This window comes from Etheostoma spectabile, chromosome 10 (assembly GCF_008692095.1).
Source record: "Etheostoma spectabile isolate EspeVRDwgs_2016 chromosome 10, UIUC_Espe_1.0, whole genome shotgun sequence".
NCBI classification, from domain to species: Eukaryota; Metazoa; Chordata; class Actinopteri; order Perciformes; family Percidae; genus Etheostoma; species Etheostoma spectabile.
Window position 1 is genome coordinate 15,245,847 of NC_045742.1, and position 12,608 is coordinate 15,258,454.

Below are 12,608 nucleotides of genomic sequence, written 5' to 3' on the forward strand. Positions count from 1 at the left end.
AAAGTCACAATCACCAGGGGAGAAATCCGTGAAGGGGCAGATCACCAACATGCAGCCAAGTTTCTGTGATATATAAAAAGTCTAGATCACGTGATTGAAAAATTAATGCTTTGTTTGTAAGTGATTGCACATTCAACATTGAGAATTTGATAGAGATTGTATCCACAGCCCACGCTGATCCTATTTGATCATTTGAACAGTTAAGGCAACAGAGACTACCATAGTTGACTCACTTTTTTGTGATCAAATTTTAATTGCCAGGGCCTAAAAAAAAAACAGAGACAAAAGACGGGAGAGAGCTAAAACAACACATATGAACAGACACACACACACAGACAGACAGACACAAGACAAGGGACCAAACACCTGCGCAAGTCAGAGGAGACCTTACAGATTCAGCAATGTTCTGCCATGTCTCAAGAGTCTTTCCTGGTGCTCCATGCATGCGTGCCGCGGAGAGTTCCATATATATCACATCCAAATAGGAAAGAATCCACATGCGCATACACAGGTTGTGAGGCGGTTTCCACTGGGTTGCAATCATTCTCTTCGCAACTGTAAGTCCTGCAAACACAGCCCATTTCTGAATCTCAGAGAGCTGAAAGGCTGACAGATTATTCAGAATCAAGACATTGACAGTAACAGGCACAGTAACATTAAACAAGATGGAAACTGTGGATACAATATTGTTCCAGAACTGACCAACGGCATAGTTGACTCATTGTCTTCTGCGGCCAGGCGAGTGATGATGTCCTTGGATGTTTGCAATTCTTGTGGGAACAATAAATAGAAGTGGGTGTAGAAAAAATGGATTGCACTGTTGGACTGAGGACCAATTCTGTGACTTGTGTAGGGTTTGTTCTTAAGTGAGTCATGCTCTAATTAGACAAGCTCCGTGATAATCGGAGCAGCTCGTGAGGTGGGTGGGAGGAGCCGTTGACCTTCATTTGGGCCGATTTAACATGTTGAATCGGAAGGCGGGCAGTTGGACTCAATGACCAATTTGATTGGTGGAGTGCTAACCCAGAAATGACGAGCGGGATGAGCGGGACTAACGCCTCTCAGAATCTGACAAAAATCTTTTGAGCTAACCTTTGTCAATCTGAAATGAAGACAGATTCAGCAACTGCATGGCCTGTTTCTCACTTAAAATGTTTTCAGAAACACGTTTCGGGGAACTATTATTTGTAAAATATGAAACCAGATTCCGAACAAGCCACCATAACAGTCTGGTTTTGAAATTCCGGGGAGAAGCCAGACCCATGTGAAGCATTCGTCCAATCAGATGCCGGTTTTTCATTTTTTGGACATCAATACAGATTAGCGCCGCCTGCTGTTATGAAGACATCGGCGTCGCTTTGATGTGTTCCGAGGCACTTGACCAACTTGGGGAGACATTTAGTCCGACTGCCTTTTCTGCAGAACGCCGGCTGTCATGTGGTGTCTCAGAGCCTTAATGCTGAAGAGTCAGCTAAAACGTCCCGCTCCGCAACAACAGACGGAAGTGGATCCGATATAAAAACACACTTTCCAGTGCTCTTCAGCGCATCAATAAGTAGCTTAAAATCTTATTTTGTAACTCCGCAATGGACCATAATAAGTTTGATGAAGGTTGGGAGTGAGGGTATCAGGTCCACACGTTTAATCAGAATGTCTGCAACCCTGGCTCTGGGAAAGCAGTGTGGGACTGCATTAAAAAAAGTATGCCCCGGTTGATGGAGTCAGTCGGTATCGGGGAGAAAACATTCAGTGCTGGACTCAGGGGAACATGGATGAGAAGAAAGAGAGGGAGATTGCCTACTCAGTGGGGAAGATTGAGTTGAGGCATAAGCTAGACTCATTTTTCGGTCCAGGCAGCGGAGGCCTTCACAGCGCCTGATACTTTTTATCTTCTTACTTTGCTACATTTCAAGTCCTATTCATTACATATTAAAACAAAAGTCACATAAAAAGGTCAAGATAAACCGTATGAGAATGGAACAACAGAAAAGAGATAAATCAGCAGCATCAGCAGAGATGGAGAGGCTGCTGCTGTGTCTGCTACTGTCAGAGTGCAGAGCTAAAGAACTGGGCGTGTCAATTTTTCTCCTCTTTTTTTTTTGTGTGCAACTGTGCTGTGGTAGGTTAGTCCTCATTAGGACGGGACTTGCCACCATAACATCCAATCACGGTCGAGGTAATGAGTACTAGCCAATCACAGCACAGTAGGGCGAGGCCTGCGATCACAGCCGCGAAAGCGTACTTACCTTCACTAGCCAAAGTTTTAGGGTGTGTGAGGGGATATCTGGGGTCAGAGCCCTTCGGAGCTTTGTGGATAACAGAAAAATGACAACATGATGAATAATTATGGGTTAAAGTTAACATTATCGTACCTTGGCGTAGGTAATTTTACCCGGACAGCACGCTAAAAGACTCAAATCTAACACACTCCGATGGAATGCGACCAACAGGTGCAGGCTGTTTGGCTAACATGCTAAAATGCGCATATGGACCCTCCACCGCTGATTTCTACGTTCACTGATGAACTTTTACCTTCAGTGGGTAGGCCTCTGATGTGACCTATGGATGTGACTCCAGAGCCACATTCAGCTCGACATTTTAAGAAAAAGGAGCGCAGTAGAACAGAGAAGCTGAGTGGATAGTTCATATTAGCTAGCTCTTTGAGAATCAACAAGCAGAGCAGTTGAACCTGGAGCAGATTAAGGAGGACCTCGCGGTGCACAACACTCGCAAAAAGCCCTCCAGACAGGTGAGGACAATGACACATCATTGTGATGGTTGTTCATAAACTGCGCTGTTATCTTTTTGCTGTAGCTAATATAGGAATGTGGCTGCAGCCGCTGAGTTTATATTGTTTGTAACGTTATGTCCCTGTTTCCTTTGGTGATGTTTTATTCCTGTAGATTAGCTAATTGGCTAATTGGGGAATTAGCGAGAAACTGTTAAAATAAACAGTTAATTTAACAATTTATCCATCAAGAAAATATTATGCTTTCAAGTGTGTGTGTGTGTGTGTGTGTGTGTGTGTGTGTGGAGGGGGGGGCGCGATATGCAAAATACAAAATAAAGGATTGACAGGCTCCCACAAACCGTGCTCAGCTTTTTCCGCAGATTGTCTAGTGGCCACTGGCGGTAATGCAACGAAAAGATTTCACCTATAGGCCGCCATTGTAAAATAGAGGTCTGTAAAACGGTTGCCAGGGGACCTCAAACGTCAAACTGTTTAAGGACTTTCTATTCTGAATTTTTTAATCCACTGGATATTTGAAAAGCGTCCCTCTAGCCGAGAAAAGAGATTTAAAAACCTGTGACGTAACCACAATGTAAAGTCTCTGGGCAGGGCCAGCAGGACAAATTAATATTCAGTGGGTCACGTGCATAGACAGTTAAATAAGTGGACCAACGGATCCCGCTGTTTTGGACAGAGACCAGTGAAGGAACTAGAAGAACTTTTCCGGTGATGGCTAGGCTTTACTGCGCAGCCTCCAACTGAGCTTGACTACGTAGTTGTGACGTTGACAACGTGTCTGAAAGTTGTAAATCTTCTGGTAGCTGTGCCAAGAGAAATCTCAATAATTCCCAATCAGCAGAGATGGAAAGCGTAGGTATATGTTAGGAGATAACATAGGCACAGGCTAATTGCTGCTAATTAACATGCTAGTTAACATTAGTAATTAAACCTAGACAGCTGATGGAAGTCCAAACTGTCTGCGTTCTTCTCCTGACAGTATGGTGATTTGTCGACTATACAACGGCAAGTCGCGTGGTTATGACGCAATCGTCAGCCTATTTTTACAAAAACGTCTGCTATGGAGCCATAACGTGAGGTGCAAGGTAATGGAACCTTTTATACATTGTTGTGTTTCTTTAGAAATAAACAACGGACAAATAGAGTCTTGAAACGCTTCAGTTGTAAAGTTAGTCACTGTCAAAGTGGCGCCAAAATGAATGGCAGTCAATGGGATGCTGACTAACTGATGGCTTCGTAGCATCAAAATGGGGCCATGGGAACGACGCTTAGAGAGGAGAGGCTTACCCCCTTGGTCACATATCACGGAAGTAAACCCAGAAGCTTAGACACATTTTCTGGCGGATGCGCCACTGAGCAACTCTCATAAGAATGAACGTTGCATCCAGATCTTATAATACATCCATGATCTGGGAATGGAACATGTCGCTGCCCAAGAATATTGTGATTGGTTTAAAGACATGCAAACAACCCAAAGCGTTTTCTTTTTTTTTTTATCCTGGAATACATGTGTTAGACCAAGACCATATTCCACAGCACCGTGTAAACAGTTCTGGCAATGTGAGACTTAGGAGTTGCTAGAGTCTCATTATGGGCTCTCCTATCAGTCTTATTCTGGAGTGCCTGAGAGAAGTCCAACACCTATTGGTAGTGCTGGGAAATATATCGATATTATATTGATATTGTGAAATGAGACTTGATATTGTATCATGGCATAATTGTTGTCTTTTCCTGGTTGTAAAGGCTGCATTACAGTAAAGTTATGTCTTCTTTTTTTTAAGTTACCAGACTGTTCTCATTAACTCCACATTAGGGATTAATCCCGGGAAATCTGATTAAGACTATTTCCCTATTCCTGGGAAAGGTTATGACGGGAAATAAAATAAAATAAAAAAACGCAAGGAGTGTGCATCTATTGTTGTCATATACGGTAACGTTGATGCAGGCAACGATGCTGTAATATAGCTAAAAAAGAGGCTCACTAAATTCATTACGCAGCAGTGATCTGCATCCGTGGAGAGCGTTTTCTATCTGTGGCCAATTTGTCACAAAAATTCTAAACCGTCTGAGCGCAGAGTGTAACGCTCTGCTTTTTGAAAGCACGCTTCTAGAAGAAAAAGAAAGGGCAGGGTGAGAATGGATTGTAAACCTAAAAGAAATATGTAGTCTAAGTTGTCACAAGTTCAATGCAATGCTGATATTGCGGCACAGTGTTTAGGCATTAATTTTTTTAAATCAGTTTTACATTGGCCTATGGCCCTGTCTTTTTGCAGTGCACAATTGTACATTTCTGTGGGTCGTTATCTATTATTTTATGTGTTTAAAAGAGAAAAATGCCTGCCTTGCCCTAATAATAAAGAAATATTTTGGTTAACTTTGAGTGAATCTTCCCGTTTGCAGCCGCATACAAATCTCAACAGCCACAGAATGGGTTTTGTTTAATAGAATGGTTTAGGAATCATTCAGTGATTTACTTGAGCACATTTCATTAGTTTGTTTAATGGAGTTCTGTAAAATATTGGTTTTATATGGGTTGCCTAGATTTTCAGAAGTCACAGACAATCCACCTGGCATTTCATAATTAGCGCTGCAGCAGATGTCACGCACGCAGCTCACCTGATCACGCAGCAGAATTGATCATTGTAAACTGGGTTGTTGATGGAAATAAACTGGGTTGTTGATGGAAATAAACTGTGTTCTTTTGCCCAAATAAAATAAAAAACTGTCAGTTTGGGATTTGGGAACGCATATTTGAATGATATTGACACATTACTTGGGTTAAAAAAATAAAATAAAAATATAACAGCTATTTCCCGGGATTCATCTAATTATCGTGTAAAATAGTCCACTTTACCGAAGATTATTGATCAAAAATCACATTATGTAAATATTTTGTGAAAGCACCATTAGTCAAATCTACAATATCGTTGTGGTATTGATATTGAGGTATTCGGTCAGAAATATTGTGATAATTCATTTTCTCCATATCGAAAAAAATCCCTCCGCATAAATAAACACACAAGGGAAAGAGCAATACATTACAATGCATTAGCTGAGTTTACACTAGTTCTAGTAACCATCCCACTCAATCATTTTTGCATTGTATTACATCTTCTTGCATTCACAATTTGGGAAGCAACACATGACTTGCTTTGTGGCCTTCACGGCAGCCATCAGACAACACCGTTAGCTGATAGGGTAAGCCCCTGCTCCACTCTCCATCTGCTTGGCAGGCTGTCCCCAAGTCATTAGGCCCCTGCATGGGTACACAGCTGGGGGGGAGTGGAGTAGGAGGAAACAGGGCTGGCCCCAGTACGCCTGGCACTGGCTATCCAGAGGGGGGCATCTGGCAAGGCAGCACCCCAGGTCAGGCTATCTGAGGAAGGAGCACGTTGGCGGGCGCTTCATGGATGGCTCACTGTCTGTTCCTGGCAGCTTGTCATTTATCACTGCTGAGCAGCGATTTCAGGTGGGAACGTGATTAATTTCACTTTACCATTCTCAGAAATAAGCCCTATAAATCATCCTAAGCTCGGCTAGTGTGCAGGTTTTTGTTGTCGGCCGATCCGACAAATCTCTACGTGGTCCCTCAGTCCCGCTCAGGCCTTGTCTCTGAGGTTGCAAAATAGAGACTGTGTCAAATAGACAGCTCAGTGATGAGAAGTGTCCGCTTGAAGACAGACATTAAGAAAAGGGAGGCAGATACACATGCACACGCATACATTCATATGGCTCACATAAATTCAGAAGACGTATTAAGGAAGTGAGACATAAGACGTGTACATGCCATCAGCAAATATTAACACCTCTGTCAATCTAATCTTCACACATCTGACCATCTGTCCTTTCTAAGTGAATGACAGGAGGACAAAGAGGCTAAGACATGATCAAATGGAACATGCTGATGATGTGAACCTGTCAGTGGAGTCTGTGGATGTAGGGGTTTGTAGTTTATTACCAGAGCCACAGAACACATCACATCTAATATGTCAGATGGAATAGGGACACTCTGGTGATCGGTGGCAGACTGCCAGCATGGCAGACAGGCACCCTCCTTATGAAAGGCTTTTCTATTAATTTTACAGATGTGCTGCTGTTTTGTGAGTGAGTTTTTTTTTTTAACTGGTTTTTAACAAGACCACCTCCCCCTTTCAACCCGTGGCTCACTTGCTTTCTCTCTTTGTAAAGGTTGAGGTTGACGGAGGATTTAGAACACATATTCAAAAAAGTTCAACTGGAGAAGTATACAGTATTTTACTGAAAATTAAGACCAGACGTGTGTTTAGATTCACCATAAGAAGTGGATAGACTTTGTTTTTGTTTTATTTATAGTTTAGGTAAAAAATTGCACAAATCTCCCCTCAAAGATGTACAGTATATTTTGTCTATCATGTACGTATATGTAATGGAAGGTACATCAAAGAACACAGCTACAAAAGGCTAGTCTAGCCGGTAACATTAATGGTATTGTCTCCTCTCCCTGCATGATGCATTTAACGTGAGAGTGAGACCTAAACTAGCGTGTAAACTTTCCTACCTAGGTGGGGTTGTGCTCTGTTAAAGTGACTCACCCAGCCGCTGTTTCAGTTTGCGCCTGCATCGGTCTCTCCTGCTGCCTGGAGGCCGCCGCTCCGCTACTCTACATCCGCTCTCGTTCATCGTCACCAGGCCAGTGCCTTGCTCACTTTGTTGTAGTTCAGGTTTTAAAAGGTGTATTTACAAAGTTGTGTTGTGGGATAATGAGAATAGTCTTTTGGCGTCTTTGTCTTTAATAGTGTTGTTTGTGTGGTTTACGGTGTGTTGCTTCTTTTTGAATCAATCTCCTGAGTCAATCTCATCTGTCCCACCTGCCGGTGGGCTGGGTTAAATCAGCTTCACACAAACACCCCCCCCCCCCCCCCCCCCCCCCCCCTTGTCATATGTCATATCAGTAGTGACCCTTATAAAAATTAACCACATAACGTCCTGAAAGACCTACTGATATAATTACAACGTATCATGGAGCCCATTAACCCCTTGCATTAACATGGGATCTATGTCTGGATATCCTTTCTGTAAGCATGTCAATCACAGGTGTAAATGCTGTCAGAATAAAACAGAACCACATCTGGAGGTGGTCTGCATCACATCGTAGTCAGACCTCTGTACAGCGCAACCACTTTGTTTAGAAAAAAAAAAGAATCTGCCTAGAAAATCCTTTTTTCTTCTTCTAAATGTACATTTAGAAAAAGCTGACAACAGCACAGGGTTCAAACACCAGCTTGTCCGATCATGTTCTTGACTCTGTACTAGCGACTCTTACTGGTTGGCCGAAAAGCCAAGATTGAGAAAAGTATGGGCTTGTTACGCTATCCTGCAGCCGCTTTCAGGCAGGTAAACCTATGACAACAGTGAGTGTTGCCAGCAGCCATAGTTGTAGCTGGCAAGTGAAGTGGCCATTTCAATTTTCTAAAACAAGGTACATTTCTGTAATTATTTTTTCGAATGCATTGCATGCTATTGTTTAAAAAAAGTACATTTTTGTCACTTGGGGTACATAACTGAAAGGGTACAATAGTGCACCTCTCTGCTCTACTTTACTTCTGAGAGTGTATTTTTATAAGTCAACAGTTGACATCTACATGTCTTTGGAAATCACTCCTCCCTTGAGATTTTTCCCCCTTCGTTAACCCCCTGATACCGATCTTTTTTAATTAAGTAATGACTTTGAAATGAATCTTAGATCATGTGTGAGAGAATGTACTTATCCTTATAAGTATCTTAGGCTTGATGGATTAACTCTGGAGGAAGTGGGCCGTGTGTCCTGCACATTAACAATCCCTCTGCTGTCAGGGAGAGGTATAATGGAGCATTATATGGAGGACGAGCTCCAGCGGAAGCAGTCTGTGATGACATTAAAAAATGATTGGCGGTGACGGAAAAGGCGTGATGTGTACAGTAGGGCTTCGTTATAAAATCGCAATCTCGATTCACCCTGTTCAAGATTTAATTTTTAAATAACTTAAAAAAAAAAAAAAATTAAAAAAAATCTTTTTTTATGACTTTGATTCTTGTTAATTTTACGAGCCGACTGCATCATAAACTCTACTTTCTTCTTTGAGACTGTATAAATTAGGTTTTAAAGCGCTCCCAAGCGCTGCAGTGCTCTCCCTTCTTTTCATTGAAGCCTTTATGTTTACAGGCTTGTCGTTATGCACAACGTGCTATAGGTGTCAAAAAAATCTGCTTGGTGCCGCCAATTTTTTTTTGTTTTGTTTTTTGTCATGGTCAAAATAATTGTGGCAGAGAATTGTGATATCAACACAAAGCAAAAACATTGTGATTCAAATTTTTCTATGAATCGTGCAGGCCTAGTACACAGCACTGTTACCTGCAGTTACAATGACTTCATGTGCACATCTAATTCCAAAAAAGAAGTCAGTTCATTTTCAGCTGTGTTGAAATCAATATTCACCCTAACAATACCCCTCTTGACTCCCTGGTGAGCTTAACAAATGCCACACAATCAGTCCTCTCCAGCCTTTGGCTATGCCAACAACATTTATTCCTGCACTAAACCCAGCAAGGCCAATCGATTGGCCTATACTGTGGTCAGGGCCTCCGTCAAAACGAAATACAGATCCCGTTTCCCTTTCCCCCCCAAAAAAAAGGAGAAAAAAAAAAACATGAAAAAGAAATCACATTTACAGCATAGAGAAAAGAAAGGGTAAAAGAGCTGGTGGAAATGATGAGAGTGAAATAAAGGATTCTTTTGCTTCACAAAAGATCTGAGTGTTTCCATTTCCTGATCTTCAGCTTTTCTATCTCTTTGGCGTGCTATGGTGCAGAAGCCAGATTGCATGACTAAATAGTCGTGTAGAGCTTACTCTATTTGATATTTATATTCCCATTGAAGTGTTCTTGTTCCTGAAGTTTTAATTGGGTGCTAATAAATAAATCATCCAGTCTCTTCCTCAACAGATGTGCAAGTGAGCGTTATGCTGCATAATATCTGTCTGCTATGCAGGTGTGTGTGTGTGCTTGCCTCATGTCACTGGTGCATGGGATGAGATGTACCAGCCAGGCCCCCTTAATCTGGTGCGCTGTGGCTCAGTGAAAGACTACATAACAGAGGGATGTGACAGAACCTGGAAATGGATTTCTGTTTGCTGTGACCTGTTTTATGTGAGAGAAATGGTTTACACATCTGTGCAGGTTTATTTGTTATATACAGTAGGTCTTAGGCGTGCTATCTAACTTTGACCCACTATTGACATAATTGGCATTAAACTGGGCTTTTCAATGAATTAGCACGATAGTGTGTCACAAACAATACATTTTAAGAGACTCGATAATGTTAAGCTGTGTCTTGTAGGTGCAGGAGAACTGGCCTTCAGAAAAAAGGCATACTGTTATATTACCATTGCGCCACTTTTGAAAGGTACAGTGTAGCATCTATCCAGTCTATTATATCCTGTAAATAAAAAGCTTTTACTGGAAAGCGGAGCAAATCCATAGCTGATCCAGGCATAATTGAAAATAAAGCCTCCTACAGCTCTGTCTGCAACGACAGATAAAATCAGCATGCTTATTGCAGTCGGAAATAACAAATGCATATTTTCATCTAATAACTTTTGAGAGACTTTTGTTATCAGCAATGTGTGAAAGAAGAGTTAGCCGACCTGTAGAATAGGCACATCTTTTTTGAAGTGCATCTTAATAATAAACAACCAAACAGACGCATGCCATATGTACGTTAAAAGAGTTATGGTTTGCTGTAATCATTCCACCTCTCCATGTTGTCCATGGAAGAGATACGTTTGTAGAGGGACTGCACTGTGAAAAAAGGATGGACATATCCACCGTTCTCTTTCAGTGCAAAAATGCAATCTCCAGAGCAATCGGATTTCAGGACGTTATTTTCTAATGTTAAAATCAGTTTGGCGCTAAATTCATCAGTGTTTTCTTTGCTGAGCCGAGGCAAAAGGATACTTCCCGGTGAATAGGTTTGTTGCTGGACCAAACACTGGCAGTAAACCTACACACAACTGCCAGGATGAATATACCCACTTGATTTGTTCATCTCAGACAGTTAAAGCTGCTTTTTCTTTTTCATTTAGGTTTTAAAATGTACAATGGCTCAACAACACAACATCCCAGCTAGAGTTAATCTTACTAAGGCTGCAAGGTCACCAAAATACAAAGAGAACCCATTGTCTCTTGTCACCCACAATTCCACTTGATACAGTCCAGGGGTCTTATTTGTAAATGTGGCATACGCACAAAACGGGGCTGAAAATGTGCGTACGCCACTTCCCACACAATGGTTGTGAGTTATAAAAAACATACTTGACGGGAGACTGTGCGGTCCTCCACGCAAACTGACCCATGCATACGCACATTTTGGAGACAATGGGAATTGGTGACGCAGAGGGTGTGGAGGTGAACTGCCGAAAGTAAATGTGGGAATAATTGTTATTATAAGTATTGATCCCTCACACACGTTTTTTTTCTCTCCATATCATCCTCGTTGTCATGAAGATTAAATCCAGCAGTGTTATTTGCACTTGTACTGAGTGATAATTGTTCCATTAACACCTTGTAAAATCCCCCCCCCCCCACAGACACACTTGTTTGGATATAATATAGTTCAGGTTAAATATGATCATATACCTGTAGGTCTAGTACATTTCGAAGCTGTCCCCGAGTGCCATAATGCCTGTGTAGTCAGATTTAGCTACACTGTGAGAGAACAGGCCGTAATTATAATTCAATTTGCAGCAATTCTCGCGTCAGAGTTTTTTTGGCTTTTTTGGCTTTTGGTCTTTTAATATTAGGTCTATGGTCTCGACCAAGTTCAGGTCAGTTTATTATGTTTATAATAATATTGGAGGGAAAGTGAAACACAGCTTAGACGGGGATGTTATTCGACTTTTCACAAGTTACACAGCTAGCTAACGCTATGCCACCGGACGTTTGCTAACATTGGCGCAACAGCGTTAGCCTAGCCTGCTAGATAAAGGTTACAACTGCCTTTTGGTGTTTCCTATATATGCGTCCATGTTGTCAACACTTTTGTACCATAATTGTATTGAATGAAATAGTAAGCTAAGTACATACATTTTATAGCTTGCCTGTATGCAGTGAACTGGTATTGTCTTGGGATAAGTAGCCTTTCATATGACTCGGTCTAAAAGAAAAAGAATGGGAAAGTAAATATAAACAAAAAACTGGCTTGGAGGCATGACTTTGGTGATATCCTGACCTTTCCTCTTATGCCACTAGCAGGTCAAAGTTTTCTCTTGTGCTATGAAATATCTCAAAACTGGATTTATTCGAATCAGATTGTGTACAGACATTCATGGTTCCCTGAAGATGAATCTTTGATTCTACTATTTACTAATATTTTTTTTCCTGACACAAGAACATTGTTAACATTAAACCTGCTTAACACCAGCATGCACTCTCTAAGCACCACTGTGTCTACTGTAAGTACAGCTGCTAGCATGACCGTAGACTCTTCGTCTTGTTCTAGTGCGCATCTTTGATGTGGAACTATGCAACCTGGGAACACAATTTGCACAGTCGCTTCACCGAATAGAGCTTGCAGTGTGATTAACCAGACATTTCCCTTTTCTGACATGGATTAAAAATATGGAAATGACTGACACTTCAACAAAGTTTGGGAAAGTAATTAATTTTGAGGGAATTAACTTCTCCAACTTATATTACGCTGTTGCAGTAAAACACAATGAACAATCTAATGAGACTGTTCTTGTCTTCTGGCAAACTTATAGTAACACAGTGAAGTCTCTTCATGGATAATTGAGGTGTGTGTGTGTGTGTGTGTGTGTGTGTGTGTGTGTGTGTGTGTGTGTGT

At 41.5% G+C, this 12,608-nt stretch overlaps 1 long non-coding RNA gene across 1 annotated transcript in view; it reads left to right on the forward strand.

Moving 5' to 3' along the window:
* LOC116697103 (uncharacterized) overlaps positions 1 to 4,522 on the forward strand; it is a 14,886-nt gene extending 10,364 nt beyond the window's left edge. Inside the window, exons 2-3 of the long non-coding RNA XR_004333917.1 lie at positions 3,000 to 3,008; positions 4,510 to 4,522. This is a non-coding gene — a long non-coding RNA (uncharacterized LOC116697103). The remainder of the gene's footprint in view (positions 1 to 2,999; positions 3,009 to 4,509) is intronic.
* Positions 4,523 to 12,608: the final 8,086 nt, after the last annotated feature.